This window comes from Danio rerio, chromosome 4, assembly GCF_049306965.1.
Source record: "Danio rerio strain Tuebingen ecotype United States chromosome 4, GRCz12tu, whole genome shotgun sequence".
NCBI classification, from domain to species: domain Eukaryota; kingdom Metazoa; phylum Chordata; class Actinopteri; order Cypriniformes; family Danionidae; genus Danio; species Danio rerio.
This window is the reverse complement of record NC_133179.1, coordinates 58795237-58819824: the sequence shown is the minus strand read 5'-3', so window position 1 is coordinate 58819824 and position 24588 is coordinate 58795237. Positions and strand designations below refer to the sequence as shown.

Here is a 24588-nt window from a genome sequence, read left to right as displayed (position 1 = left end):
CTCTTCCGGAAATCTGTTTTTTACAAACCTTGTTCCATCTTCTATGTTTGTGCCAGGATACAATCTTCTTTTAATTTTAGATATGGGGAAAACTCCCCATCTCTCTAGCTTGCTTAAAATTTCTTCATTTGCTAGGTAAACAGGCAGATGCTTGAACGAAACAACATAGTCTCTGTTTTGTAACCTCCGTACTTCAGATTTCACTCCTTTAATTGTCAATCCATTGTCTATTAAAATTTCGGTGTCATCTTCAGTCTCCATTGTTACTTCATACTCCCTTTGTTTGTTTGGGTCTCACCGCCAGAATTCTTCCTACTCCAATCAGCTCCGTGACTGCTTTGGTTATATCAAATCTTCTTGCATCTTTTACATTTTCTACTTCTACAGTTACTGTTGCTTCCTTTGTGCATACTCTTCTTTGTACCTCTTGCTTATCCTTACCTTTCTCACCTCTTCGTTGGCCGGGCTCTTCGTTTTATTTATCTCTTTGTCTGTTGTCAAGTCCATTTTCTTTATCTCATCGTCTATTATCCAGCCCATTTTCTTTATCCTTTCTTGCAAGTCCCTCCATTTCCATGTCGTTGCCGGGGAATCTGTCCATGATTAAAAATAAAACACACTACATAACCACCCTACATAACCAACAGTCAGCAAAATGCTGCTGTTAGGTGGTTTTTAAAGACAAAAAGAAAACAAACAAACAAAAACACTCAAGGTCAATAAACAAAAAGGTAGACAAACAAAATGGGGAGAGCCTTTCTCTCCTTACTGCTGCCAACTCACTTTCTGTTTGCTCTATAGCCCCCTTTTTTTTTTTTTTTTTTTTTTTATTCAAAAAATCATCACATTACATTAACATTTAAATACTTCAAGAAATTTCACAAAACAAATACATTAAAATAAAACTTCTTCATAAAATAACATCCTCTTTGGGCATTTTCCACTTTAAACCATTTAAAACATTATACACTTCATCATTAAACACATCATAAAAGCTTGGTAACATATCTTCTCCTTTAAAATACCAGTACAGTCTTTCTATGTATCTTTCCATTTTTCGTTTTAGTACATTCCACACATTTAAAACAACTTTTTCCAGCTTTGCTACATTTCTTCTTTCCCACACACATTTTTTAATCATCATTATAAGAAGATTTACAAACTTTTTGTTTTTGTTTTCCATATTCCATCCGAACATCACCAGAGTATTCCATTCCAATTGTTCTTCATCCCAATCTTTCAATAAATCTTTTAGCATTTTTTGGCATTTCATGTAAAAACATTCTAATTCTTTACAGTATAAAAACAGGTGTAAAATTCCTTCATCTTCTTGAAAACATACCTTACATGTAGCATTTTGTTCTCTCTGTATCTTTGTTAAAATGCACTCAGTAAAAATTGCTTTGTGTCTTATAAAATATTCAAAACATTCCAATCTTGTTTCTATTATTGTTTTTCCATATATTTTCCTTTTTCACATTATTCAATCTTTGTACCCAAAAGTTATTTGCTATTGGTTCTTGAAATACACTATCTCTAAAATACACATAAAAGTCTTTCAGTATACAATCTTTAAAATTACAAAGCTTTCCTTTTAAATAGACATGTATGATTTTTTCATTCCCACCTTCTTCCATATTTTCTATTCTTGTAATCCATTCTTTTGGTATGGCACTTTTGACCGTTTCAAGTTTATTTTCTATTTCCTTTACACTGTATTCCTCTTTAGCTTCTTCCATTAAGTCTACTATATATTGCTTAGTTAAAAATCCCTTTTTGAATTCATAAAGAACATCCCTTATTCTTAAAATCCCTACATCCATCCATTTTTTAAAAAATAGTTCCTTCCCTTCTTTTAAAATACTTTTATTTAAAAACAAAGGTTGATTTAACAAGTTTTCTCTTCCCTTTACTTGGTAAAATACTCCGCCTAAAAATTTCCCCCATGCACTTAAAATTTCTTGATAAAACCCTGGTAACTTTTCCGTCATCCAGTTTTTTGTTTTTAACCAAAGAATGTCTTCTCCTAAGTTAAAATTGCCAACTTTGTTTAAAAAATATTTCATAACCTTTTTCCATTCTGTTGAGTTCTCCTCTTGTAAAAGCTTTTTAACTATTTTGACTCTAAGACAATTCTTCCTTTGTTTAATATCCATCAATCCTATCCCTCCTTCTTCTGTTGCTCCTATTATTGTATTGTACGCAATTCTTGGGGGTTTCCCCTCCCATAAAAAATCTTGAACACACTTTTTCAATCTCCCTTCTATCCAACATGGCATTTCTGTTACATATAATTTATACCATAGCTTTGATGTCATTAAAACATTTAATATTAAGGCTTTCCCCTTTAAGCAAAGTTCTCTCATCCTCCAAAAATTTAATCTTGATTCTATTCCTCTTATTAGATTAAAATTCCTAAAATTTTCAGTTCTTCTACTTCTCTAAATTGGAAACAGTCTGTTAAAATATCTGCTCTACCAAACCTCATATATTGTGTTTTATTTTCATTTATTTTGCTTCCTGTACCCTTACAAAACTCCTGTACTTTTTTCATGGCTTCTTTTACACTCTTTTTCTCCTTCACTATTATTGTTGTATCATCAGCATACTGGTATATTTTTCCTTCATCCTCCTCTTCTTCTATTTTTATTCCTTTAATTTTAGTTTCTTGTTTTATTGCTAACCCTAAAGGTTCTGGGATTAGGGAATATAATAATGCTGAAAGAGGACATCCTTGTCTAATTGATCTTGTAATTTTAAAACAATCTGTTAAAAAACCATTACATTTTACTTTTGTAAAAGCCCCTTTATATAAAATTTTAATCCAATTAATAAAATTCTCTCCAAATCCAAATGTTTTGAGTACATCAAATAAGTAAGTATGTTCGACTCTGTCAAAAGCCTTTTCAAAATCTACACTAATTAAAAAACCATTCATCTTCTTTTCTTGTAAATAATCTATTGTGCTTTTAATACTCATTGTTACATCTGCTATATCTCTCCCTTTTATTGCATATGCTTGATTTGATTTAATTAATTTAGGCATTACTTCCTTTAATCTATTCGCTAAAACTTTTGCTAAAATCTTTAAATCTGTATTTAACATTGTTATTGGTCTATAATTTTGTAATTCAGTTTTTGCTCCTTTTCTTTTATATATTAACTTCATTAATCCCATCCCCATTCTTTCATTCATCTCTTTACATTTAAAAATTTCTTTAAAAACTTCTTTAAGTATTCCTTTTAAAATATCTTTAAAAACAATATAAAATTCATGATGTACCCATCTGATGAACACTTCAGAATGTGGACAGAAGCAGTAGGAGATTTCTCGCTTTCTCTTTCACGAGTTTATACGGACACGACGTGGAATAGTGCACGCAAATCTGATCGCCTTGAAAAAGTCGTAGCGCTACCGGTTGTTGTCAACAACAAACTCTTCCGCCTTAAAGCTCCGCCTATGCTGGTTGATTGACATCTCATTTGCATTTGATTTATCATTTGCGATGTCTGTTTGAGCATTTGATTCACCATTTGAGATGTCAGTTTGAGCATTTAATTCACCATTTGCGGAGTCGTTTAAGGATTTGATTCACCATTTGCAGAGTTGTTTGAGCATTTGATTCACCATTTGCAATGTCGGTTTAAGGATTTGATTTATAGTTTGAGCATTTGATTCACCATTTGCGATGTCAGTTTGAGGATTTGATTCACCATTTGCAGAGTTGTTTGAGCATTTGATTCACCATTTGCAATGTCGGTTTAAGGATTTGATTTATAGTTTGAGCATTTGATTCACCATTTGCGATGTCAGTTTGAGGATTTGATTTATCATTTGAGGAGTCGGTTTGAGGATTTGATTCACCATTTGCAAAGTCCGTTTGAGGATTTGATTTATCATTTGCAGAGTCAGTTTGAGGATTTGATTTATCATTTGCAATGTCGGTTTGAGCATTTGATTTATAGTTTGAGCATTTGATTTATCATTTGATCTTTTAAGCATTTGAATTTTTATTTTCATTTTGTTAGGAATAAACTTCCATACTTTTTATTCTATTAGCTAAAATTTTTGTTAGAATCTTATAATCTGTGTTTAAAAGACTTAAAGGTCTATAATTTTCCAAATTTAGCGGACTGCCTTTATTCTTGTAAAGTATGGTGATTACTCCCAAACCTGTTGATTCTGGTATCTCTCTTCTTTCTTCCATATGTTTAAATAATTTCATCAGTATCGGTGCTAATATCTCTTCAAAAGTTTTATAAAACTCATGCGTTAACCCATCTGACCCTGGACTTTTATTCACTTTTGTTTCTTTTATTGCTTGTTTTATTTCTTCTATGTTTATATCTCTTTCACATGTCTCCCTTTCTTCATCACTTAACTTAACGTTTACAGTATTTAAAACTTTGTCCACATATTCCTGTTTTGTATTCTCTTTCTTAAAAAGTCTTTCATAAAATAATTGTACTGTTTCCAATATTTTTACATAATCTGTTATCTTTTCACCATTTTCATTTTTTAGTTCTGTAATGTAATTTTTCCTCTGCTTTCCCTTTTCCAAATTTAGAAAGTATTTTGTACACCTCTCCCCTTCAAGTGCATACTTTGCCCTGCTTCTCACTTTTGCACCTTCACATTTTTCTGTTTCATACATCTCCAATACCCCTTTTATCCTCAGAAAGTTTTCTTTTGTGTACTCAGGGTTGTTTTCTATTTTCTCTGCTTCTTTCTCTAAATTATTTCTCATGCTTTCCATCTCCATTTTTCTCTTAAAGTTTCTCTGTTTTGAATATCGCATACTTCTTATTTTTATTTTCTCTTTCAAATCCTCCCACCACTCGCATACATTATTTTCAAATAATGGATTTTCCATTTCATACCTTATACATCTTTCAATGCTCTCCCTATATGCCTCTTCTTTTAATAAACTTGCATTCAGGCACCACATCCCCCCACCCCTTGATTCTAAATTTAAACTCATCTTTACCATCATAGCAGCATGATCTCCTATTTCAATAAACTTATAACTTACATTTTTCACATACTGCAATATTTCCCTTTTTACTAAACATAAATCTATACGGCTTTGTTTTAAAACCCCTAATACTATTTGCCTTCTTGAGAATTCCCTCTTGAATGGGTTCTCCTCCCTCCAGGCATCCACCATGTTCTCACTTTGCATTAATTCATTTAAGTATCTTCTGGATGCATCTGATTTAAAATTAATACTTTTTGACACATCAAGCCTTGTGCACCAAACATTAAAATCTCCAACTACTATGCAGTTGCCTGTGCACAGTGGTTTCATTGTTTTAAAAACCTCTTTTCTTTCAGTTTCTATGTTAGGAGCATATAAATTAAGCAATCTAAAGGATTCATTGTAATACATGAAGTCTATTCCCAACAATCTACCATTACCATCGTTATGTATTTGCTTTACATTATGTATTCCTCCCTTTTTAAGCAAAATCGCCACACCGCATGCTCTCTGACTTCCATGATTTACATAAATCTCTTCTCCCCAAACTTTTTTTATATCACTCATTTTATCATTTGACCAATGTGTTTCTTGCAAACAAATTACATCTGTTTTGAACTTTCTAATCACCCTCTCAAACTTTTCCATTTCTCTTAGTCCATTGCAGTTCAAACAGGCAATTTTCAGCAAGTCACACATTGCATATAGTATAAAAAAGAGGAGAACCCACATTTGAAAATGTCTTCAGATCTTACTTTTTTGTAGTCTCTTCTTCAGTGCCTTTCATTTTCCTTTTCAGCATCTTGATATTTCCGGCACTCATGTCCATTTCCTCCTCCAGTTGTATCAGTGGTGTCTCTAAAATTCTCGTCATGAAGTCTCTTCCCCTTTGATTTTCCTTGTGCTCCTTCCCATCTTGGTTCGCTTTTTCTTGACCTCCTTTCTTACCATTCCCTCCTCCTTCAAATAATACTTCCTCTTCCTCTTGAACCACTTGCTTCTGCGGGAATTTTCCCATGGCATCTTGTGAGTCATCCATCGGCTCTTGTACTTCTTCTCCAGCCCTTCGTTCTACCATTATATCTTCTTCATTCTGTTCATCTTCTTCATCTTTTTCCTTTCCTGTTATTGCCTCCTCCACACTTTCGTATAGATCCAGAGAGCTTCCCATGATTTCTTCCTCTGGAATTCTGCATACACACATTGCAGTGACCATCTTACACAACTTGCATTTTCCTTTGTCACATTCGCGCACATAATGACCCTGAATGCCACATTTATAACACTTAAAGTTAGGGCAGTCTCTTACAATGTGTCCTGGTTGGATACAGACTCTGCAGACTTTCACCTGTCTGTCATGTATGACCCTAAAATGTTCTGTTCCTGTCAGCGTCTCAAACTTTGTTGAGTATGGTAGCGATTTCACAGTATCTGTGAACTTAACTTTTAGAAATCGTGTTCCATCTGCAATATCCGTTCCTGGCCACATTCTCCTTTTGACAGGTGAAGCTGCTTTCACTCCCCATTCAGTTAGTTTTCCAATTATTTCCTCATCTTCAATGTATGTTGGCAGATTCAGAAAAGAGACCACCATCTCATTGTTGTTTATTTCCTTTACCATTATCCGGCTGTTTTTTATCTTCAGCCCATCCAGTATTTTTTCTTTCCCTTCCTCTTCATTCATAGTTAATTCATACTCTTTTGGGTTCTTATATCTGCAGCCAATTACAACACCACAATCTTCTCTCACTTTCTTCAAAAGCTCCATCATTGTAATTTTATCTTCTCCCACAATTTCAACCAATACTGTTAGCTTTTTCTGAAAAACACGTCTTCCTTGACCATCATCTCCATCCATGCTTACAATCTGCTCACCTCTTTGTTTTTCCATCTTAATGCTGTTTAGCCGTTGTCTTTAGCAGTCCAGTAGACAAACAAAAATAAAGATTCCCCAAACAGCAATAATGCTGAGTGGGGAGTGATAAACTCCAACTAAAAACCTTCTTGATCCTCTTTTGGTCTTCCTAAAGAAAAAACAATCCAAAAACTAGAAAGAAAAAAAAAGCTTTCAAAACAAAAAGTGTTCTCACACTACTTCTTCTACCAATCTTCACACTTCCTTCCTTGCTCAATAGCGCCTCAGGCATTTCCAGGGTGGTATGGCCGTAAGCGAAAGAGGATGTCAAGCGTTGGCTATTTAAATCAGCTGCCAAATGAAGCACTTCGAAAAGCTTACAGCACCTGGTATTCCCAGGCGTTCTCCCATCCAAGTACTAACCAGGCCCGACCCTGCTTTACTTCCGAGTTCAGATGAGATCGGGCATTTCCTTTTTTTTTTTTTTTTTTTTTTTATTAGAAAAATATTTCAATTTTTACAATACATACATTTAAAAACATTTAAAACATCAGTTCAGAAGCATATTAAAATATCATTTACAAACATTTCTTAAGACATTATGTTGGTATTAAAACAGGAAAACAACAAGCATAATCATTCTGGCAAATCTATTTTCAAACCATCTAGTGTGTACATAATATAAGGAGTATTCAACATAAACGTTTTGTAAAATTCAGTCTCTTTTTCTTCCATTCTAAAATATTGTTCCACAGTTTTAATATAGTTTTCCAGTTTTTTTTATACATTTTCCATAACTCTATTTTAGCATTTTTATTTTTAACAATGTTTCTCCTTTCCCAAATTACAGTTCTTGCAACTGATAAAAACAAATTTGCAATTCTTGTCTTACTTCCATTAAAACCAAATAAAAATATTTTATACCATTCTGTGTCCTCCTCAATCTGCTCTGTTTCACTTGGCATCATTTGTTTCATCATTTCTTTTAACTTTGCCATAAATGTATTTAATTCAACACATTTTAAAAACAAATGCATAATACCTTCATTTTCCAGTCCACATATTTTGCATAATGCATTCTCACTGCTTCCGATTTGTGCCAGTTTTGTTTCAGTGAAAATAACATTATGTCTGATAAAATAATCCAACATTTCAATTTTTGCATCTAAATATTTCCATTTTAAATTCTTCCAGATTCCCTCTTCATCTATTTCCACAAAGATTTTTTTCCAAAATTGTTCTGAAACTGGTCTTTTATGCACTTTGTTTCTGAAACAAATGTAGAAATTTTTAAGAACACATTCTTGAAAATCCTTCTCCTTTTCCTTTAAAAACACTTTTACATTATCATTGCTTTCATTATTTTGTTCAATTTTTACTATCCATTCTTTAGGTATTGCACTTTTCACTATTTCAAATTGTTTTACCAGAGTTTCTCTTTTGATATCTTTCCCAATCCCATCCATGGCATCCACAATTACTTGGCTTGGTAAAAACCCTTCTTTAATCTCATATAAAACATCCTTAACCTGACATACACCTGCTTCCAACCAATATTTAAAATATATTTCTTTCTCTTGTGTTAAAATATTACCATTTAAAAACAAAGGTTGATTTAATAACATGTTCCTCCCTTCAGGTTTAAAATCAACGTGATTTAAAAACTCACTCCATGCCTGTAAAACTTCTCTATAAAATTCAGGAATCCCAGTTATCATGCTTTGTTTCAGTTTCATCCATAAAATATCATCATTCATATTAAAACCCCCACATTTGTTAAGATAAAACCTCATTACATGTTTCCATTCGGCTTTAAATTCTTTATTTAAATACTTTTTTATTACTTTGACTCTCATGCTTTTCTTTCTTGTCTCTGGGTCTAACAAACCTAACCCCCCATCATCGGTTGCTCCAATTAATACATTATATGCAATTCTTGGTGGTTTTCCTTCCCAGATAAAACTCAATAAACATTGTTTTATTCTCTGCTCATGCCAGTGATCCATAGGGGTAACTCCTAACACATACCACATTTTTGACAACATCAACGTATTTATGATTAAAACTTTACCTTTCAGATTGACTCTTCTTTGTTTCCACCATTCTAATCTCCTTTCCATTCCTCCGATAATTTCATCCCACATTATCTCCTTATCTCTTTTCCCATTTTCTCCAAAGGTTATCCCTAAAATCTTTATTTCTTTCTGGTCTTTAAATTTAAAAACATCCGGTAGAATACATGCATTGCCTAATCTCATGACTACAGTTTTTTCCATGTTTACTTTAGCACCTGATCCATTACAATATCTTTCAATGATTTTCATTGCATTTATCACACTTTGTATATCTTTTAAAATCAGTGTAGTATCGTCTGCATATTGATAAATTTTCTGTTCTTCTTCTGTTTCTACAATTTTAATTCCATGTATTTCTTTATCTCTTATTATAGCTGATCCTAGAGCTTCAGTCACTAGACTGTACAGCTGTGCAGAGAGTGGACATCCCTGTTTTATGGATCGTGTTACATTAAAACAGTCTGTAATAAAACCGTTAACTTTAATACGACTAATAGCTCCGTTGTATAAACACTTGATCCATCTTAAAAAATTATTCCCAAAACCAACCTTATTTAAAACCTCAAATAGAAAATTGTGTTCAACTCTGTCAAATGCTTTCTCGAAATCTACACTTATTACATATCCATTTTTTCTCTTTTCTTTCATGTATTGTATTACATCTCTTATACTGCTAATTATGTCTGTGATATCTTTCCCTTTTACGCCATATGCCTGACTAGTTTTGATAATATCGGGTAAGACCTTTTTAAGTCTATTTGCTAATACCTTGGCTAAAATCTTAAAATCTGTGTTTAGCATTGTTAGGGGTCTAAAATTCCTCAAATCATTTTTCTCACCTTTTTTCTTATATATCAGTTTCACTAAACCAACTCTCATTAAATGCGTTGTTTCTTGTTTTTTAAAAACTTCATCAAAAATTTCCTTTAAAATTGGTGCTAAAACATCCTTAAAAACTTTGTAAAACTCAGATACTAATCCATCTAATCCTGGACTTTTCCCATTACTTAATTGCATAATAGATTCCTTTATTTCTTCTATTTGTATTTCCTCATCACACATCTTTTTATCATCCTCTGTTACCTTTCCCTCAATTTGATCCAATAAATTTTTTTCTTCTTTTTCATTTATTTCACCTTTTTTAAAAAGGCTTTCATAAAAATCTCTAACTTCCTTTAAAATATCCTGTGTTTCTTTTATTTTTTCTCCATTTTCTTTTTTTAATTCTCTTATAATTTCTCCGTTACCCTTACTTTTCTCTAAATTGAAAAAGAATTTTGTACATTTCTCTCCATCCACAATATATTTGGCTCTGCTTCTGATCATCGCACCTCTACATTTTCTTTCTTCTATGTTTCGTAATTCCTCCTCCAGAAACAGTATTCTCTCTATATCTACCTTTTCTTGATTTAAACTGTCATTTAATTCCTTTCTAACCTCTACTTCTTTATGTGCTTTTGCTTTTTGTATTGATTTACTCATTTTAATCGTATACTTTTTAATTTCATATTTTGTGTTATCCCACCATATTCTTTTATCTTCATGATACATCTCATTTTGTATTTCAGTATTTATTAAGTCCACTATTGCCTTTCTATAAGGTTCTCCTTTTAAAATTTCTGTATTTAAAATCCATATCCCTTTTCCTCTTTTAGTTTCATTAAAATCAATCTTCATTAATAAAAACTTGTGGTCGCTTAGCGTTGTTTCTTTAAAATAAACACTCTGTATAAAATCACCCAGTTTTTCCTTGCATAAAATAAAATCAATCCTACTTTGCTTTAAGTTACCATCTACTAACTGTCTTCTTGAATATTCTCTTTTTCCTTCATTCCTTACTCTCCATATGTCCACTACTTTGTGCTCTGCCATTAGTTTCTGCAACTCTTTTCTCCCAGTGTCATTCCTAAAAACCATGCCATCCGCTAAATCAATTCTATTAAAAACCGTGTTAAAATCTCCTATTAAAATAGTTTCGCCCCATAAAATCATAAGATCATTTATTCTGTTAAAAAAGTCCTTCTTTTCTTTTTCTGCTACTGGAGCATGAATGTTACATAATGTCATATTATTTTCTCTCATTCTAATAGCAAGGCATTTCCCCTCTTTATCATTGTATAGTTCTTCCACATCATTCTTTATATCTTCTTTGACTAAAATAGCGACCCCTCTTCCCATCCTTCCATCACCATTATTATAAAATATTTGCCCCCTCCATCTTCTTTTAAAATCTTCCATCACACCATCATTCCAATTAGTCTCTTGTAAACAAATTAAGTTTTGTTTTTTGCATAGTTCCTTTACCTTGTCAAATTTTCCAACATTTAAAAGACCTCTTGTATTAAAACTAACACAATTAAAAACCATTAAAAGAAAAGATAAAAATAAAAATAAATATTTAAAATACATTACTCATCTTCCCCTCCTTCTAAACTCCTTAACACATTGAACATATTAGCTTTGGCCTTTTTTCTAACATTGTCCAAATTTGGTTTTACCTTTAGTGTTCTTCTTCTTAAATTCACTTTCATACATTTGTCCATATTGTCCACCTTTGCATCTTCTTCATAATCCATGTCTTTGTTTTGCTCAAATTTTCTTGTCCATTTTCCTCCATGTCTGAAAACTCAATTTCCATCATTTGATTTCCTCCCTCCTTCATTTCTCCATCTTCATTAAAATCCACAACTTCTCCAGTGTTATTCTTTAGTTGTTCTATTTCTCTTTGCTGTGTTGCTTCTTCCTCCTGATCTCCTTCAAGTTTTGCATCTTCCTCCTTATTTCCTTCTTGCACCTGTCTGTCCACCTGTTTTTCTTTTTCTCCTTCCTTCCCTTCCATCCAACATTCACATTTATCTAAGAATTCTGCACACTCCGAGCATCTGACAGTGGTGCACGATCGTGCAAAATGCCCCCATTCTCCGCATCTGTAGCACTTGAAATTAGGACAGTCTTTCAGCAGATGGTCCGGGCTCATGCACTGCCTACAAGTTTTCACTTGCCGACTGTGCATCACCCGGAAATGCTGTGGTCCTTCGGCTGTTTCTAGCCTCGTGCTATAGGGCAGTGATGCCACCTCCTTCGGGAACCTTACTTTCAGGAACCTCGTCCCATCTTCGATGTCAGTGCCCGGGTAGCATCTTCTTTTAATTTTTGTTAGTGGCTCAACACCCCATCCTTCCAATTTTTCTACAATTATACTATTTTCCAGGTAGACAGGCAGGTGCAAGAAGGAAACTACATAATCTCGGTTGTGCAAACTTTTAACTTCACAGTTCACTCCATTAATTGTTAGTCCTTCTAAAAGTTTTTCACACTCCTCTTCTTTTTCCATGGTCAGTTCATATTCTTTGCCTTGTCTGGGTCTGAGCGCCAACATTTTCCCTTGTCCACATTTTTCCATTATCGCTTTAATAACATCTTCTGCCTTTACCTCAAGTACGTTTTCCACATTTATAATCACCGTAGCCTCCTTCAAGTATCTTCTCTCCGCAAACTTACTTTTTTCAGTTTTGTTTCCATTTCGTGGTCGTTTATCCAGTCCATTTTCGTTAGCCTTGCTTGTTCCTCCTGCCAGTCCGTTGTCGTTTGCCGTGCTTGTTTCTCCTCCTAATCCAATGTCGATAGCCTTTCGCGTTCCTCCTGCCAGTCCATTATCTTTCACCAGTCGAGTTTCTCCTGCCATGTCCGTGTTTGTTGCCGTGCATCCGTCCGCCATTGCTTACTCCAAAAAAAGAGTTCCAAATGAAAAAAATAAGTTCCTCCCGAACAGCTAATGCTGTTGGGAGGAAAATAAACTTCACAAAAACAAAAGAAACAAATTAACTCTAATACTTTACAAATCAAAAAGAAAATAAACAAAGAGTAGGGAGAGCCTTTCTCTCCCAACTGCAGCCAAACACTTCCTGGAATGTACCAAGTTCGAGGATTTCCAGGGTGGTATGGCCGTAAGCGAAAGAGGATGTCAAGCGTTGGCTATTTAAATCAGCTGCCAAATGAAGCACTTCGAAAAGCTTACAGCACCTGGTATTCCCAGGCGGTCTCCCATCCAAGTACTAACCGGGCCCGACCCTGCTTTACTTCCGAGTTCAGATGAGATCGGGCATTTCCAGGGTGGTATGGCCGTAAGCGAAAGAGGATGTCAAGCGTTGGCTATTTAAATCAGCTGCCAAATGAAGCACTTCGAAAAGCTTACAGCACCTGGTATTCCCAGGCGGTCTCCCATCCAAGTACTAACCAGGCCCGACCCTGCTTTACTTCCGAGTTCAGATGAGATCGGGCATTTCCAGGGTGGTATGGCCGTAAGCGAAAGAGGATGTCAAGCGTTGGCTATTTAAATCAGCTGCCAAATGAAGCACTTCGAAAAGCTTACAGCACCTGGTATTCCCAGGCGGTCTCCCATCCAAGTACTAACCAGGCCCGACCCTGCTTTACTTCCGAGTTCAGATGAGATCGGGCATTTCCAGGGTGGTATGGCCGTAAGCGAAAGAGGTTGTCAAGCGTTGGCTATTTAAATCAGCTGCCAAATGAAGCACTTCGAAAAGCTTACAGCACCTGGTATTCCCAGGCGGTCTCCCATCCAAGTACTAACCGGGCCCGACCCTGCTTTACTTCCGAGTTCAGATGAGATCGGGCATTTCCAGGGTGGTATGGCCGTAAGCGAAAGAGGATGTCAAGCGTTGGCTATTTAAATCAGCTGCCAAATGAAGCACTTCGAAAAGCTTACAGCACCTGGTATTCCCAGGCGGTCTCCCATCCAAGTACTAACCAGGCCCGACCCTGCTTTACTTCCGAGTTCAGATGAGATCGGGCATTTCCAGGGTGGTATGGCCGTAAGCGAAAGAGGATGTCAAGCGTTGGCTATTTAAATCAGCTGCCAAATGAAGCACTTCGAAAAGCTTACAGCACCTGGTATTCCCAGGCGGTCTCCCATCCAAGTACTAACCGGGCCCGACCCTGCTTTACTTCCAAGTTCAGATGAGATCGGGCATTTCCAGGGTGGTATGGCCGTAAGCAAAAGAGGATGTCAAGCGTTGGCTATTTAAATCAGCTGCCAAATGAAGCACTTCGAAAAGCTTACAGCACCTGGTATTCCCAGGCGGTCTCCCATCCAAGTACTAACCGGGCCCGACCCTGCTTTACTTCCGAGTTCAGATGAGATCGGGCATTTCCAGGGTGGTATGGCCGTAAGCGAAAGAGGATGTCAAGCGTTGGCTATTTAAATCAGCTGCCAAATGAAGCACTTCGAAAAGCTTACAGCACCTGGTATTCCCAGGCGGTCTCCCATCCAAGTACTAACCGGGCCCGACCCTGCTTTACTTCCGAGTTCAGATGAGATCGGGCATTTCCAGGGTGGTATGGCCGTAAGCGAAAGAGGATGTCAAGCGTTGGCTATTTAAATCAGCTGCCAAATGAAGCACTTCGAAAAGCTTACAGCACCTGGTATTCCCAGGCGGTCTCCCATCCAAGTACTAACCAGGCCCGACCCTGCTTTACTTCCGAGTTCAGATGAGATCGGGCATTTCCCGGGTGGTATGGCCGTAAGCGAAAGAGGATGTCAAGCGTTGGCTATTTAAATCAGCTGCCAAATGAAGCACTTCGAAAAGCTTACAGCACCTGGTATTCCCAGGCGGTCTCCCATCCAAGTACTAACCAGGCCCGACCCTGCTTTACTTCCGAGTTCAGATGAGATCGGGCATTTCCAGGGTGGTATGGCCGTAAGCGAATGAGGATGTCAAGCGTTGGCTATTTAAATCAGCTGCCAAATGAAGCACTTCGAAAAGCTTACAGCACCTGGTATTCCCAGGCGGTCTCCCATCCAAGTACTAACCAGGCCCGACCCTGCTTTACTTCCGAGTTCAGATGAGATCGGGCATTTCCAGGGTGGTATGGCCGTAAGCGAAAGAGGATGTCAAGCGTTGGCTATTTAAATCAGCTGCCAAATGAAGCACTTCGAAAAGCTTACAGCACCTGGTATTCCCAGGCGGTCTCCCATCCAAGTACTAACCAGGCCCGACCCTGCTTTACTTCCGAGTTCAGATGAGATCGGGCATTTCCAGGGTGGTATGGCCGTAAGCGAAAGAGGATGTCAAGCGTTGGCTATTTAAATCAGCTGCCAAATGAAGCACTTCGAAAAGCTTACAGCACCTGGTATTCCCAGGCGGTCTCCCATCCAAGTACTAACCAGGCCCGACCCTGCTTTACTTCCGAGTTCAGATGAGATCGGGCATTTCCAGGGTGGTATGGCCGTAAGCGAAAGAGGATGTCAAGCGTTGGCTATTTAAATCAGCTGCCAAATGAAGCACTTCAAAAAGCTTACAGCACCTGGTATTCCCAGGCGGTCTCCCATCCAAGTACTAACCAGGCCCGACCCTGCTTTACTTCCGAGTTCAGATGAGATCGGGCATTTCCAGGGTGGTATGGCCGTAAGCGAAAGAGGATGTCAAGCGTTGGCTATTTAAATCAGCTGCCAAATGAAGCACTTCGAAAAGCTTACAGCACCTGGTATTCCCAGGCGGTCTCCCATCCAAGTACTAACCAGGCCCGACCCTGCTTTACTTCCGAGTTCAGATGAGATCGGGCATTTCCAGGGTGGTATGGCCGTAAGCGAAAGAGGATGTCAAGCGTTGGCTATTTAAATCAGCTGCCAAATGAAGCACTTCGAAAAGCTTACAGCACCTGGTATTCCCAGGCGGTCTCCCATCCAAGTACTAACCAGGCCCGACCCTGCTTTACTTCCGAGTTCAGATGAGATCGGGCATTTCCAGGGTGGTATGGCCGTAAGCGAAAGAGGATGTCAAGCGTTGGCTATTTAAATCAGCTGCCAAATGAAGCACTTCGAAAAGCTTACAGCACCTGGTATTCCCAGGCGGTCTCCCATCCAAGTACTAACCAGGCCCGACCCTGCTTTACTTCCGAGTTCAGATGAGATCGGGCATTTCCAGGGTGGTATGGCCGTAAGCGAAAGAGGATGTCAAGCGTTGGCTATTTAAATCAGCTGCCAAATGAAGCACTTCGAAAAGCTTACAGCACCTGGTATTCCCAGGCGGTCTCCCATCCAAGTACTAACCAGGCCCGACCCTGCTTAACTTCCGAGTTCAGATGAGATCGGGCATTTCCAGGGTGGTATGGCCGTAAGCGAAAGAGGATGTCAAGCGTTGGCTATTTAAATCAGCTGCCAAATGAAGCACTTCGAAAAGCTTACAGCACCTGGTATTCCCAGGCGGTCTCCCATCCAAGTACTAACCAGGCCCRACCCTGCTTTACTTCCGAGTTCAGATGAGATCGGGCATTTCCAGGGTGGTATGGCCGTAAGCGAAAKAGGATGTCAAGCGTTGGCTATTTAAATCAGCTGCCAAATGAAGCACTTCGAAAAGCTTACAGCACCTGGTATTCCCAGGCGGTCTCCCATCCAAGTACTAACCAGGCCCGACCCTGCTTTACTTCCGAGTTCAGATGAGATCGGGCATTTCCAGGGTGGTATGGCCGTAAGCGAAAGAGGATGTCAAGCGTTGGCTATTTAAATCAGCTGCCAAATGAAGCACTTCGAAAAGCTTACAGCACCTGGTATTCCCAGGCGGTCTCCCATCCAAGTACTAACCAGGCCCGACCCTGCTTTACTTCCGAGTTCAGATGAGATCGGGCATTTCCAGGGTGGTATGGCCGTAAGCGAAAGAGGATGTCAAGCGTTGGCTATTTAAATCAGCTGCCAAATGAAGCACTTCGAAAAGCTTACAGCACCTGGTATTCCCAGGCGGTCTCCCATCCAAGTACTAACCAGGCCCGACCCTGCTTTACTTCCGAGTTCAGATGAGATCGGGCATTTCCAGGGTGGTATGGCCGTAAGCGAAAGAGGATGTCAAGCGTTGGCTATTTAAATCAGCTGCCAAATGAAGCACTTCGAAAAGCTTACAGCACCTGGTATTCCCAGGCGGTCTCCCATCCAAGTACTAACCAGGCCCGACCCTGCTTTACTTCCGAGTTCAGATGAGATCGGGCATTTCMAGGGTGGTATGGCCGTAAGCGAAAGAGGATGTCAAGCGTTGGCTATTTAAATCAGCTGCCAAATGAAGCACTTCGAAAAGCTTACAGCACCTGGTATTCCCAGGCGGTCTCCCATCCAAGTACTAACCAGGCCCGACCCTGCTTTACTTCCGAGTTCAGATGAGATCGGGCATTTCCAGGGTGGTATGGCCGTAAGCGAAAGAGGATGTCAAGCGTTGGCTATTTAAATCAGCTGCCAAATGAAGCACTTCGAAAAGCTTACAGCACCTGGTATTCCCAGGCGGTCTCCCATCCAAGTACTAACCAGGCCCGACCCTGCTTTACTTCCGAGTTCAGATGAGATCGGGCATTTCCAGGGTGGTATGGCCGTAAGCGAAAGAGGATGTCAAGCGTTGGCTATTTAAATCAGCTGCCAAATGAAGCACTTCGAAAAGCTTACAGCACCTGGTATTCCCAGGCGGTCTCCCATCCAAGTACTAACCAGGCCCGACCCTGCTTTACTTCCGAGTTCAGATGAGATCGGGCATTTCCAGGGTGGTATGGCCGTAAGCGAAAGAGGATGTCAAGCGTTGGCTATTTAAATCAGCTGCCAAATGAAGCACTTCGAAAAGCTTACAGCACCTGGTATTCCCAGGCGGTCTCCCATCCAAGTACTAACCAGGCCCGACCCTGCTTTACTTCCGAGTTCAGATGAGATCGGGCATTTCCAGGGTGGTATGGCCGTAAGCGAAAGAGGATGTCAAGCGTTGGCTATTTAAATCAGCTGCCAAATGAAGCACTTCGAAAAGCTTACAGCACCTGGTATTCCCAGGCGGTCTCCCATCCAAGTACTAACCAGGCCCGACCCTGCTTTACTTCCGAGTTCAGATGAGATCGGGCATTTCCAGGGTGGTATGGCCGTAAGCGAAAGAGGATGTCAAGCGTTGGCTATTTAAATCAGCTGCCAAATGAAGCACTTCGAAAAGCTTACAGCACCTGGYATTCCCAGGCGGTCTCCCATCCAAGTACTAACCAGGCCCGACCCTGCTTTACTTCCGAGTTCAGATGAGATCGGGCATTTCCAGGGTGGTATGGCCGTAAGCGAAAGAGGATGTCAAGCGTTGGCTATTTAAATCAGCTGCCAAATGAAGCACTTCGAAAAGCTTACAGCACCTGGTATTCCCAGGCGGTCTCCCATCCAAGTACTAACCAGGCCCGACCCTGCTTTACTTCCGAGTTCAGATGAGATCGGGCATTTCCAGGGTGGTATGGCCGTAAGCGAAAGAGGATGTCAAGCGTTGGCTATTTAAATCAGCTGCCAAATGAAGCACTTCGAAAAGCTTACAGCACCTGGTATTCCCAGGCGGTCTCCCATCCAAGTACTAACCGGGCCCGACCCTGCTTTACTTCCGAGTTCAGATGAGATCGGGCATTTCCAGGGTGRTATGGCCGTAAGCGAAAGAGGATGTCAAGCGTTGGCTATTTAAATCAGCTGCCAAATGAAGCACTTCGAAAAGCTTACAGCACCTGGTATTCCCAGGCGGTCTCCCATCCAAGTACTAACCGGGCCCGACCCTGCTTTACTTCCGAGTTCAGATGAGATCGGGCATTTCCAGGGTGGTATGGCCGTAAGCGAAAGAGGATGTCAAGCGTTGGCTWTTTAAATCAGCTGCCAAATGAAGCACTTCGAAAAGCTTACAGCACCTGGTATTCCCAGGCGGTCTCCCATCCAAGTACTAACCAGGCCCGACCCTGCTTTACTTCCGAGTTCAGATGAGATCGGGCATTTCCAGGGTGGTATGGCCGTAAGCGAAAGAGGATGTCAAGCGTTGGCTATTTAAATCAGCTGCCAAATGAAGCACTTCGAAAAGCTTACAGCACCTGGTATTCCCAGGCGGTCTCCCATCCAAGTACTAACCAGGCCCGACCCTGCTTTACTTCCGAGTTCAGATGAGATCGGGCATTTCCAGGGTGGTATGGCCGTAAGCGAAAGAGGATGTCAAGCGTTGGCTATTTAAATCAGCTGCCAAATGAAGCACTTCGAAAAGCTTACAGCACCTGGTATTCCCAGGCGGTCTCCCATCCAAGTACTAACCAGGCCCGACCCTGCTTTACTTCCGAGTTCAGATGAGATCGGGCATTTCCAGGGTGGTATGGCCGTAAGCGAAAGAGGATGTCAAGCGTTGGCTATTTAAATCAGCTGCCAAATAAAGCACTTCGAAAAGCTTACAGCACCTGGTATTCCCAGGCGGTCTCCCATCCAAGTACTAACCAGGCCCGACCCTGCTTTACTTCCGAGTTCAGATGAGATCGGGCATTTCCAGGGTGGTATGGCCGTAAGCGAAAGAGGATGTCAAGCGTTGGCTATTTAAATCAGCTGCCAAATGAAGCACTTCGAAAAGCTTACAGCACCTGGTATTCCCAGGCGGTCTCCCATCCAAGTACTAACCAGGSCCGACCCTGCTTTACTTCCGAGTTCAGATGAGATCGGGCATTTCCAGGGTGGTATGGCCGTAAGCGAAAGAGGATGTCAAGCGTTGGCTATTTAAATCAGCTGCCAAATGAAGCACTTCGAAAAGCTTACAGCACCTGGTATTCCCAGGCGGTCTCCCATCCAAGTACTAACCAGGCCCGACCCTGCTTTACTTCCGAGTTCAGATGAGATCGGGCATTTCCAGGGTGGTATGGCCGTAAGCGAAAGAGGATGTCAAGCGTTGGCTATTTAAATCAGCTGCCAAATGAAGCACTTCGAAAAGCTTACAGCACCTGGTATTCCCAGGCGGTCTCCCATCCAAGTACTAACCAGGCCCGACCCTGCTTTACTTCCGAGTTCAGATGAGATCGGGCATTTCCAGGGTGGTATGGCCGTAAGCGAAAGAGGATGTCAAGCGTTGGCTATTTAAATCAGCTGCCAAATGAAGCACTTCGAAAAGCTTACAGCACCTGGTATTCCCAGGCGGTCTCCCATCCAAGTACTAACCAGGCCCGACCCTGCTTTACTTCCGAGTTCAGATGAGATCGGGCATTTCCAGGGTGGTATGGCCGTAAGCGAAAGAGGATGTCAAGCGTTGGCTATTTAAATCAGCTGCCAAATGAAGCACTTCGAAAAGCTTACAGCACCTGGTATTCCCAGGCGGTCTCCCATCCAAGTACTAACCAGGCCCGACCCTGCTTTACTTCCGAGTTCAGATGAGATCGGGCATTTCCAGGGTGGTATGGCCGTAAGCGAAAGAGGATGTCAAGCGTTGGCTATTTAAATCAGCTGCCAAATGAAGCACTTCGAAAAGCTTACAGCACCTGGTATTCCCAGGCGGTCTCCCATCCAAGTACTAACCAGGCCCGACCCTGCTTTACTTCCGAGTTCAGATGAGATCGGGCATTTCCAGGGTGGTATGGCCGTAAGCGAAAGAGGMTGTCAAGCGTTGGCTATTTAAAKCAGCTGCCAAATGAAGCACTTCGAAAAGCTTACAGCACCTGGTATTCCCAGGCGGTCTCCCATCCAAGTACTAACCAGGCCCGACCCTGCTTTACTTCCGAGTTCAGATGAGATCGGGCATTTCCAGGGTGGTATGGCCGTAAGCGAAAGAGGMTGTCAAGCGTTGGCTATTTAAAKCAGCTGCCAAATGAAGCACTTCGAAAAGCTTACAGCACCTGGTATTCCCAGGCGGTCTCCCATCCAAGTACTAACCAGGCCCGACCCTGCTTTACTTCCGAGTTCAGATGAGATCGGGCATTTCCAGGGTGGTATGGCCGTAAGCGAAAGAGGATGTCAAGCGTTGGCTATTTAAATCAGCTGCCAAATGAAGCACTTCGAAAAGCTTACAGCACCTGGTATTCCCAGGCGGTCTCCCATCCAAGTACTAACCAGGCCCGACCCTGCTTTACTTCCGAGTTCAGATGAGATCGGGCATTTCCAGGGTGGTATGGCCGTAAGCGAAAGAGGATGTCAAGCGTTGGCTATTTAAATCAGCTGCCAAATGAAGCACTTCGAAAAGCTTACAGCACCTGGTATTCCCAGGCGGTCTCCCATCCAAGTACTAACCAGGCCCGACCCTGCTTTACTTCCGAGTTCAGATGAGATCGGGCATTTCCAGGGTGGTATGGCCGTAAGCGAAAGAGGATGTCAAGCGTTGGCTATTTAAATCAGCTGCCAAATGAAGCACTTCGAAAAGCTTACAGCACCTGGTATTCCCAGGCGGTCTCCCATCCAAGTACTAACCAGGCCCGACCCTGCTTTACTTCCGAGTTCAGATGAGATCGGGCATTTCCAGGGTGGTATGGCCGTAAGCGAAAGAGGATGTCAAGCGTTGGCTATTTAAATCAGCTGCCAAATGAAGCACTTCGAAAAGCTTACAGCACCTGGTATTCCCAGGCGGTCTCCCATCCAAGTACTAACCAGGCCCGACCCTGCTTTACTTCCGAGTTCAGATGAGATCGGGCATTTCCAGGGTGGTATGGCCGTAAGCGAAAGAGGMTGTCAAGCGTTGGCTATTTAAAKCAGCTGCCAAATGAAGCACTTCGAAAAGCTTACAGCACCTGGTATTCCCAGGCGGTCTCCCATCCAAGTACTAACCAGGCCCGACCCTGCTTTACTTCCGAGTTCAGATGAGATCGGGCATTTCCAGGGTGGTATGGCCGTAAGYGAAAGAGGMTGTCAAGCGTTGGCTATTTAAAKCAGCTGCCAAATGAAGCACTTCGAAAAGCTTACAGCACCTGGTATTCCCAGGCGGTCTCCCATCCAAGTACTAACCAGGCCCGACCCTGCTTTACTTCCGAGTTCAGATGAGATCGGGCATTTCCAGGGTGGTATGGCCGTAAGCGAAAGAGGMTGTCAAGCGTTGGCTATTTAAAKCAGCTGCCAAATGAAGCACTTCGAAAAGCTTACAGCACCTGGTATTCCCAGGCGGTCTCCCATCCAAGTACTAACCAGGCCCGACCCTGCTTTACTTCCGAGTTCAGATGAGATCGGGCATTTCCAGGGTGGTATGGCCGTAAGCGAAAGAGGMTGTCAAGCGTTGGCTATTTAAAKCAGCTGCCAAATGAAGCACTTCGAAAAGCTTACAGCACCTGGTATTCCCAGGCGGTCTCCCATCCAAGTACTAACCRGGCCCGACCCTGCTTTACTTCCGAGTTCAGATGAGATCGGGCATTTCCAGGGTGGTATGGCCGTAAGCGAAAGAGRMTGTCAAGCGTTGGCTATTTAAAKCAGCTGCCAAATGAAGCACTTCGAAAAGCTTACAGCACCTGGTATTCCCAGGCGGTCTCCCATCCAAGTACTAACCAGGCCCGACCCTGCTTTACTTCCGAGTTYAGATGAGATCGGGCATTTCCAGGGTGGTATGGCCGTAAGCGAAAGAGGMTGTCAAGCGTTGGCTATTTAAAKCAGCTGCCAAATGAAGCACTTCGAAAAGCTTACAGCACCTGGTATTCCCAGGCGGTCTCCCATCCAAGTACTAACCAGGCCCGACCCTGCTTTACTTCCGAGTTCAGATGAGATCGGGCATTTCCAGGGTGGTATGGCCGTAAGCGAAAGAGGMTGTCAAGCGTTGGCTATTTAAAKCAGCTGCCAAATGAAGCACTTCGAAAAGCTTACAGCACCTGGTATTCCCAGGCGGTCTCCCATCCAAGTACTAACCRGGCCCGACCCTGCTTTACTTCCGAGTTCAGATGAGATCGGGCATTTCCAGGGTGGTATGGCCGTAAGCGAAAGAGGMTGTCAAGCGTTGGCTATTTAAAKCAGCTGCCAAATGAAGCACTTCGAAAAGCTTACAGCACCTGGTATTCCCAGGCGGTCTCCCATCCAAGTACTAACCRGGCCCGACCCTGCTTTACTTCCGAGTTCAGATGAGATCGGGCATTTCCAGGGTGGTATGGCCGTAAGCGAAAGAGGMTGTCAAGCGTTGGCTATTTAAAKCAGCTGCCAAATGAAGCACTTCGAAAAGCTTACAGCACCTGGTATTCCCAGGCGGTCTCCCATCCAAGTACTAACCRGRCCCGACCCTGCTTTACTTCCGAGTTCAGATGAGATCGGGCATTTCCAGGGTGGTATGGCCGTAAGCGAAAGAGGMTGTCAAGCGTTGGCTATTTAAAKCAGCTGCCAAATGAAGCACTTCGAAAAGCTTACAGCACCTGGTATTCCCAGGCGGTCTCCCATCCAAGTACTAACCAGGCCCGACCCTGCTTTACTTCCGAGTTCAGATGAGATCGGGCATTTCTTTTTTTTTTTTTTTTTTTTTTTTTTTTTTATTGAACCAATTTCRATTACAWTCTTTTACAGTAAATCATAATAAAACAGACATTAAAAGATCATTTCATATTCAAAAACATTAAAAATGTGGTAGTTTCCAGTTCATTTCTTTAAAAACTTGACATGCYTTGTCCGTCAGAATTTTGTGCAAGCTCACTCAAAATGTTCTCATTTTTATGATATAYATACAGTTTTTCCACATATCTCTCCATTTTCCTCTTAAAAATTCCCCATACATCCATYACCATTTTCTCTTTTTTTGCCACAATTCTCCTTTCCCACATTGCATTTTTCATCAGCATTATACATAGGTTTACTATTTTCTTATTTTCATTGTTCTTATTCCATCCCAACATCACTACTCTGTTCCATTCTGTTTCATTTTCATCCCAGTCTCCAAGTAGTCYTTTAATTAAAACTTTACAATCTTTTAAAAAACCTTCCAATTCTTGACAATATAAAAACATGTGTAAAAAACCCTCTTCTTCTTTTTGACATACTTTACACATTCCACTTTGTTCCATYCCTATCTTGTTTAAAATGACATCAGAAAAGATTGCTTTGTGCCTTATTAAAAATTCTAGACATTCGACTTTTGTTTCYACATACCTTCCTTTCATGTTTCCCCATATTTCATTTGCTTTTACATTTTTGTATTTCTCTATCCAGTATTTGTTTGCTGTTGGTTCTTTAAAAACATTCTCTCTAAAAAAACAATAAATATTTTTCACAGTACATTCATTAAAATTGCMTATTTTTTCACCTGTTTTCACATACACTTCTTTTGTTTCTTTTTCTTTTTCAAAATTTTCTATGCTTYTTATCCATTCTTTTGGAATYGCCTGTTTAATTATGTCAAGATTTTTCTCAATTTCCTTTCTGTTGTATTCCTCTTTCGCCTCCTCCATTGTGTCTATAACATATTGTTCAGTTAAAAAGCCTTCTTTAAATTCATATAAAATGTCCCGCACTTTTAAAATCCCAACTTCTATCCATTTCTTATAGTATAAAACCTTCCCTTGACTTAAAATRTTATTGTTCAAGAAAAGAGGTTGGTTTAAAATGTTTTCCCTTCCATGTGGACTATATTCCACTTGTTTTAAAAAATTCCCCCACGCACTTAAAATTTCTCTATAAAATTCAGGTAAGTTTTCTGTCATCCAAGCTTTTGTTTTCATCCATAAAATCCCATCTCCCATGTTAAAATTACCACATTTGTTTAAAAAATATTTCATTGTTTTTTTCCACTCTGCTTTGTTTTCTTTTTCTAGATACTTYTTTATTCTTTTCACTCTTAAACTATTTTTTCTTTGTTCTACATCTATTAAACCCAGACCACCYTTGTCTATTTCCCCTACGACTGTATTAAAAGCAATCCTTGGTGGCTTACCTCCCCATAAAAAATCWGTAAAACATTTTTTCAACCTCTTTTCTATCCACATTGGCATT

General features: G+C 40.5%; 1 protein-coding gene and 57 non-coding genes across 58 annotated transcripts in view; all 58 read right to left on the bottom strand.

Moving 5' to 3' along the window:
* Positions 1 to 24588, bottom strand: part of LOC100537530 (uncharacterized) — an 858077-nt gene that overhangs the window by 398576 nt on the left and 434913 nt on the right. The window lies entirely within an intron of this gene.
* On the bottom strand, positions 12921 to 13039 carry LOC137492757 (5S ribosomal RNA). Its single transcript, XR_011012730.1, has one exon. It is a non-coding gene; the product is annotated as a 5S ribosomal RNA (ribosomal RNA).
* On the bottom strand, positions 13098 to 13216 carry LOC137494049 (5S ribosomal RNA). Its single transcript, XR_011014024.2, has one exon. It is a non-coding gene; the product is annotated as a 5S ribosomal RNA (ribosomal RNA).
* Positions 13275 to 13393, bottom strand: LOC137495030 (5S ribosomal RNA). Its single transcript, XR_011014973.1, has one exon. It is a non-coding gene; the product is annotated as a 5S ribosomal RNA (ribosomal RNA).
* LOC141383122 (5S ribosomal RNA) lies at positions 13452 to 13570 on the bottom strand. Its single transcript, XR_012404091.1, has one exon. It is a non-coding gene; the product is annotated as a 5S ribosomal RNA (ribosomal RNA).
* LOC137494142 (5S ribosomal RNA) lies at positions 13629 to 13747 on the bottom strand. The gene has a single exon (XR_012403805.1). It is a non-coding gene; the product is annotated as a 5S ribosomal RNA (ribosomal RNA).
* Positions 13806 to 13924, bottom strand: LOC141383626 (5S ribosomal RNA). The gene has a single exon (XR_012404653.1). It is a non-coding gene; the product is annotated as a 5S ribosomal RNA (ribosomal RNA).
* LOC141383121 (5S ribosomal RNA) lies at positions 13983 to 14101 on the bottom strand. The gene has a single exon (XR_012404090.1). It is a non-coding gene; the product is annotated as a 5S ribosomal RNA (ribosomal RNA).
* On the bottom strand, positions 14160 to 14278 carry LOC141383119 (5S ribosomal RNA). The gene has a single exon (XR_012404087.1). It is a non-coding gene; the product is annotated as a 5S ribosomal RNA (ribosomal RNA).
* Positions 14337 to 14455, bottom strand: LOC141383611 (5S ribosomal RNA). The gene has a single exon (XR_012404636.1). It is a non-coding gene; the product is annotated as a 5S ribosomal RNA (ribosomal RNA).
* Positions 14514 to 14632, bottom strand: LOC141382862 (5S ribosomal RNA). The gene has a single exon (XR_012403804.1). It is a non-coding gene; the product is annotated as a 5S ribosomal RNA (ribosomal RNA).
* LOC141382861 (5S ribosomal RNA) lies at positions 14691 to 14809 on the bottom strand. Its single transcript, XR_012403803.1, has one exon. It is a non-coding gene; the product is annotated as a 5S ribosomal RNA (ribosomal RNA).
* On the bottom strand, positions 14868 to 14986 carry LOC141382860 (5S ribosomal RNA). Its single transcript, XR_012403802.1, has one exon. It is a non-coding gene; the product is annotated as a 5S ribosomal RNA (ribosomal RNA).
* Positions 15045 to 15163, bottom strand: LOC141382859 (5S ribosomal RNA). Its single transcript, XR_012403801.1, has one exon. It is a non-coding gene; the product is annotated as a 5S ribosomal RNA (ribosomal RNA).
* LOC141382858 (5S ribosomal RNA) lies at positions 15222 to 15340 on the bottom strand. Its single transcript, XR_012403800.1, has one exon. It is a non-coding gene; the product is annotated as a 5S ribosomal RNA (ribosomal RNA).
* LOC137492033 (5S ribosomal RNA) lies at positions 15399 to 15517 on the bottom strand. Its single transcript, XR_011012005.1, has one exon. It is a non-coding gene; the product is annotated as a 5S ribosomal RNA (ribosomal RNA).
* Positions 15576 to 15694, bottom strand: LOC137492032 (5S ribosomal RNA). The gene has a single exon (XR_011012004.1). It is a non-coding gene; the product is annotated as a 5S ribosomal RNA (ribosomal RNA).
* LOC137492031 (5S ribosomal RNA) lies at positions 15753 to 15871 on the bottom strand. The gene has a single exon (XR_011012003.1). It is a non-coding gene; the product is annotated as a 5S ribosomal RNA (ribosomal RNA).
* LOC137492030 (5S ribosomal RNA) lies at positions 15930 to 16048 on the bottom strand. Its single transcript, XR_011012002.2, has one exon. It is a non-coding gene; the product is annotated as a 5S ribosomal RNA (ribosomal RNA).
* LOC137492029 (5S ribosomal RNA) lies at positions 16107 to 16225 on the bottom strand. The gene has a single exon (XR_011012001.2). It is a non-coding gene; the product is annotated as a 5S ribosomal RNA (ribosomal RNA).
* Positions 16284 to 16402, bottom strand: LOC137492028 (5S ribosomal RNA). The gene has a single exon (XR_011012000.1). It is a non-coding gene; the product is annotated as a 5S ribosomal RNA (ribosomal RNA).
* On the bottom strand, positions 16461 to 16579 carry LOC137492026 (5S ribosomal RNA). The gene has a single exon (XR_011011998.1). It is a non-coding gene; the product is annotated as a 5S ribosomal RNA (ribosomal RNA).
* LOC137492025 (5S ribosomal RNA) lies at positions 16638 to 16756 on the bottom strand. The gene has a single exon (XR_011011997.1). It is a non-coding gene; the product is annotated as a 5S ribosomal RNA (ribosomal RNA).
* Positions 16815 to 16933, bottom strand: LOC137492024 (5S ribosomal RNA). Its single transcript, XR_011011996.2, has one exon. It is a non-coding gene; the product is annotated as a 5S ribosomal RNA (ribosomal RNA).
* Positions 16992 to 17110, bottom strand: LOC137492023 (5S ribosomal RNA). Its single transcript, XR_012403799.1, has one exon. It is a non-coding gene; the product is annotated as a 5S ribosomal RNA (ribosomal RNA).
* Positions 17169 to 17287, bottom strand: LOC141382857 (5S ribosomal RNA). Its single transcript, XR_012403798.1, has one exon. It is a non-coding gene; the product is annotated as a 5S ribosomal RNA (ribosomal RNA).
* LOC141382856 (5S ribosomal RNA) lies at positions 17346 to 17464 on the bottom strand. Its single transcript, XR_012403797.1, has one exon. It is a non-coding gene; the product is annotated as a 5S ribosomal RNA (ribosomal RNA).
* Positions 17523 to 17641, bottom strand: LOC141382855 (5S ribosomal RNA). The gene has a single exon (XR_012403796.1). It is a non-coding gene; the product is annotated as a 5S ribosomal RNA (ribosomal RNA).
* Positions 17700 to 17818, bottom strand: LOC141382854 (5S ribosomal RNA). The gene has a single exon (XR_012403795.1). It is a non-coding gene; the product is annotated as a 5S ribosomal RNA (ribosomal RNA).
* On the bottom strand, positions 17877 to 17995 carry LOC141383138 (5S ribosomal RNA). The gene has a single exon (XR_012404112.1). It is a non-coding gene; the product is annotated as a 5S ribosomal RNA (ribosomal RNA).
* LOC141382853 (5S ribosomal RNA) lies at positions 18054 to 18172 on the bottom strand. Its single transcript, XR_012403794.1, has one exon. It is a non-coding gene; the product is annotated as a 5S ribosomal RNA (ribosomal RNA).
* On the bottom strand, positions 18231 to 18349 carry LOC141383392 (5S ribosomal RNA). The gene has a single exon (XR_012404409.1). It is a non-coding gene; the product is annotated as a 5S ribosomal RNA (ribosomal RNA).
* LOC141383118 (5S ribosomal RNA) lies at positions 18408 to 18526 on the bottom strand. Its single transcript, XR_012404086.1, has one exon. It is a non-coding gene; the product is annotated as a 5S ribosomal RNA (ribosomal RNA).
* LOC137495149 (5S ribosomal RNA) lies at positions 18585 to 18703 on the bottom strand. The gene has a single exon (XR_011015066.1). It is a non-coding gene; the product is annotated as a 5S ribosomal RNA (ribosomal RNA).
* Positions 18762 to 18880, bottom strand: LOC137495150 (5S ribosomal RNA). Its single transcript, XR_011015067.1, has one exon. It is a non-coding gene; the product is annotated as a 5S ribosomal RNA (ribosomal RNA).
* LOC137492767 (5S ribosomal RNA) lies at positions 18939 to 19057 on the bottom strand. Its single transcript, XR_011012740.2, has one exon. It is a non-coding gene; the product is annotated as a 5S ribosomal RNA (ribosomal RNA).
* On the bottom strand, positions 19116 to 19234 carry LOC137494050 (5S ribosomal RNA). Its single transcript, XR_011014025.2, has one exon. It is a non-coding gene; the product is annotated as a 5S ribosomal RNA (ribosomal RNA).
* On the bottom strand, positions 19293 to 19411 carry LOC137489532 (5S ribosomal RNA). The gene has a single exon (XR_011008937.2). It is a non-coding gene; the product is annotated as a 5S ribosomal RNA (ribosomal RNA).
* Positions 19470 to 19588, bottom strand: LOC137489510 (5S ribosomal RNA). Its single transcript, XR_011008915.1, has one exon. It is a non-coding gene; the product is annotated as a 5S ribosomal RNA (ribosomal RNA).
* Positions 19647 to 19765, bottom strand: LOC137489509 (5S ribosomal RNA). The gene has a single exon (XR_011008914.1). It is a non-coding gene; the product is annotated as a 5S ribosomal RNA (ribosomal RNA).
* Positions 19824 to 19942, bottom strand: LOC137489508 (5S ribosomal RNA). The gene has a single exon (XR_011008913.1). It is a non-coding gene; the product is annotated as a 5S ribosomal RNA (ribosomal RNA).
* On the bottom strand, positions 20001 to 20119 carry LOC137489528 (5S ribosomal RNA). Its single transcript, XR_011008933.2, has one exon. It is a non-coding gene; the product is annotated as a 5S ribosomal RNA (ribosomal RNA).
* On the bottom strand, positions 20178 to 20296 carry LOC137489507 (5S ribosomal RNA). The gene has a single exon (XR_011008912.1). It is a non-coding gene; the product is annotated as a 5S ribosomal RNA (ribosomal RNA).
* On the bottom strand, positions 20355 to 20473 carry LOC137489536 (5S ribosomal RNA). The gene has a single exon (XR_011008941.2). It is a non-coding gene; the product is annotated as a 5S ribosomal RNA (ribosomal RNA).
* On the bottom strand, positions 20532 to 20650 carry LOC137489506 (5S ribosomal RNA). Its single transcript, XR_011008911.1, has one exon. It is a non-coding gene; the product is annotated as a 5S ribosomal RNA (ribosomal RNA).
* LOC137489537 (5S ribosomal RNA) lies at positions 20709 to 20827 on the bottom strand. The gene has a single exon (XR_011008942.2). It is a non-coding gene; the product is annotated as a 5S ribosomal RNA (ribosomal RNA).
* LOC137489531 (5S ribosomal RNA) lies at positions 20886 to 21004 on the bottom strand. The gene has a single exon (XR_011008936.2). It is a non-coding gene; the product is annotated as a 5S ribosomal RNA (ribosomal RNA).
* LOC137489505 (5S ribosomal RNA) lies at positions 21063 to 21181 on the bottom strand. Its single transcript, XR_011008910.1, has one exon. It is a non-coding gene; the product is annotated as a 5S ribosomal RNA (ribosomal RNA).
* LOC137489504 (5S ribosomal RNA) lies at positions 21240 to 21358 on the bottom strand. Its single transcript, XR_011008909.1, has one exon. It is a non-coding gene; the product is annotated as a 5S ribosomal RNA (ribosomal RNA).
* Positions 21417 to 21535, bottom strand: LOC137489503 (5S ribosomal RNA). Its single transcript, XR_011008908.2, has one exon. It is a non-coding gene; the product is annotated as a 5S ribosomal RNA (ribosomal RNA).
* On the bottom strand, positions 21594 to 21712 carry LOC141382852 (5S ribosomal RNA). The gene has a single exon (XR_012403793.1). It is a non-coding gene; the product is annotated as a 5S ribosomal RNA (ribosomal RNA).
* On the bottom strand, positions 21771 to 21889 carry LOC141382851 (5S ribosomal RNA). Its single transcript, XR_012403792.1, has one exon. It is a non-coding gene; the product is annotated as a 5S ribosomal RNA (ribosomal RNA).
* LOC141383060 (5S ribosomal RNA) lies at positions 21948 to 22066 on the bottom strand. The gene has a single exon (XR_012404025.1). It is a non-coding gene; the product is annotated as a 5S ribosomal RNA (ribosomal RNA).
* On the bottom strand, positions 22125 to 22243 carry LOC141383457 (5S ribosomal RNA). Its single transcript, XR_012404475.1, has one exon. It is a non-coding gene; the product is annotated as a 5S ribosomal RNA (ribosomal RNA).
* Positions 22302 to 22420, bottom strand: LOC141382850 (5S ribosomal RNA). The gene has a single exon (XR_012403791.1). It is a non-coding gene; the product is annotated as a 5S ribosomal RNA (ribosomal RNA).
* On the bottom strand, positions 22479 to 22597 carry LOC141383059 (5S ribosomal RNA). The gene has a single exon (XR_012404024.1). It is a non-coding gene; the product is annotated as a 5S ribosomal RNA (ribosomal RNA).
* LOC141383058 (5S ribosomal RNA) lies at positions 22656 to 22774 on the bottom strand. The gene has a single exon (XR_012404023.1). It is a non-coding gene; the product is annotated as a 5S ribosomal RNA (ribosomal RNA).
* On the bottom strand, positions 22833 to 22951 carry LOC141383383 (5S ribosomal RNA). The gene has a single exon (XR_012404400.1). It is a non-coding gene; the product is annotated as a 5S ribosomal RNA (ribosomal RNA).